Raw genomic sequence first — 1,952 nt, 5'->3', positions numbered from 1 at the left:
TGAACTTGAACCCAGCTCATGGGACTTCCAACCCAGGGCTCTTTCTGGAGTCAGAAATCAGAGCTGAAGAAGCCTGGCTTCTGTCTGCTTTCTCTTAGACCCAAACCCTCATGTGCTAATGACAGTCGCTCAACATGACGAAGTAGATAATTTAGAAAAATTATCCAGGGAGATGTTTCTTGAATCTGGGTGTCATGGAGCAAAGTCACGCTTGTTACACAAATTAAATATTTGTGGCTGGCACCTGCTTTATAAGGTCTGCAGTGTGGGTTCCTGTGTCTCGGGCAGACCCGTGTGGTCGGAGGGGGCACAGGATTTTATTACATCTGTTGTAGAGACGAGAAAGCTGAGATTCTGACCAGTGACTGATGACAACCGTACAGGATGTGGGAGGCACTCTGTCCCTCTGTGGTCCAGTGGTCCTTAGCCTCTGGAACACTCTTAAGACACTTGGGAGCTTTAACAGCACCAAGTCTTGGGTGGGGTGGGGGCCCACATGCGTCTTTGTAACAGACTCCCAGGTGCTTTGGTCGAGAACCCTGGGATCAAAAATTTTGATGATCAAATCCAGAAAGTTTGGTCGGTGATGAGACGAAGGGTCGGTCCACCCCCTGAACGTTGAATGACTTCATCGAGGACAACTGGGGATAGATTTGTTTTCCTGGGGTGAGGTCAGACCGTGCCGTTATGACTGCACGTTCGATGCTGCCCTGCGGCCCGCGTTCGGAGCTTAGAATTCATAATTCAGCAAACTTCATCGAGTCCCTACCACGGCTTCTAGAGAGAGAGCCCCCAGAGGCCAGCGAAGCCACGGGTTCAGGGCCTGTGCGGGTGGGATGCGTGCTGCTGCTTCAGTTTTGATCTCAGGGGGTGCCCCTTGCGCACCTGTCCTGGCTCTAACGTCACCGGCCATGTGACCACATGACCCTCCCACGCACAGGGCCCCCACGTCTGTCCAGTCTGCATCTGGCACAGCCCGATCTCATGAATGCGGTGCATCAGTCAAAGACGTCCTGGCTTTGACTGCCTCCCTCGGCTCTGACGGTGGCTCAGGGATGTCCCCGCCTGGCCGCAAGGGTTCGGAACGCAGTGCCCATCCTTCACCGCGGGAGGGGCCTCTTGTTTCCAGTGATTTATTGTGCTTACAGCACTGATGTTCACAAGGCACTGCGTATTTATTCCAGCGCAGCAATTTGCTCCCCTAAATACACGCATGAAGGAAGACCGAAGAGTCTGAGTCTGGGAGGCTTTCCGAGGAGGTGGGAGAGGCTGCTTCCCATTTCCTGCACGTGCCTGGGTATCGTGGATCAGTTTACAGAAAACTGCCAAGAAAATCTTGAGGTGGATTAATTTCAGAGATTGACTGGCAATTTCAACTCCAACCAGGGTTTGCAGGGGGCTTACAGGGCCAGGAACAGTGGCAGGGGCCCGAGGGTGAGAGTAAGAGAAGACGGAAGGCCCCTCAAGGTCGCAGGGAGGGGGAGACCAAAACAGTAAACCTCAGGCAAGTTAGGGGAGGTGCATGGAGACGCTGGGAGAGCTGGGTACCAGCAAGGGACAGCTGGGTGTCAGAACAGGTGTATGGGAGAGGTTTGTTTATTTATTTATTTAAAGTTTATTATTTAAAAAAAAAAAATTTTTTTTTAACATTTATTTATTTTTGAGACAGAGAGAGACAGAGCATGAATGGGGGGAGGGCCAGAGAGAGAGGGAGACACAGAATCGGAAGCAGGCTCCAGGCTCTGAGCTGTCGGCACAGAGCCTGATGCGGGGCTCGAACTCACGGACCATGAGATCGTGACCTGAGCGAAGTCGGACGCTCAACCGACTGAGCCACCCAGGCGCCCCTATTTAAAGTTTATTTTGAGAGAGAGCCAGTGTGAGTGGGGGTGGGAAAGAGAGAGAGGGAGACACAGAATTCCAGTGCAGAGCCTGACGTGGGGCTCGACCTT

Source organism: Puma concolor, chromosome D2 (genome assembly GCF_028749965.1).
Source record: "Puma concolor isolate L17-30 chromosome D2, mPumCon1.1.hap2, whole genome shotgun sequence".
Taxonomy (NCBI): domain Eukaryota; kingdom Metazoa; phylum Chordata; class Mammalia; order Carnivora; family Felidae; genus Puma; species Puma concolor.
The sequence above is the reverse complement of the archived record's forward strand: the minus strand, read 5'-3'. Positions refer to the sequence as shown.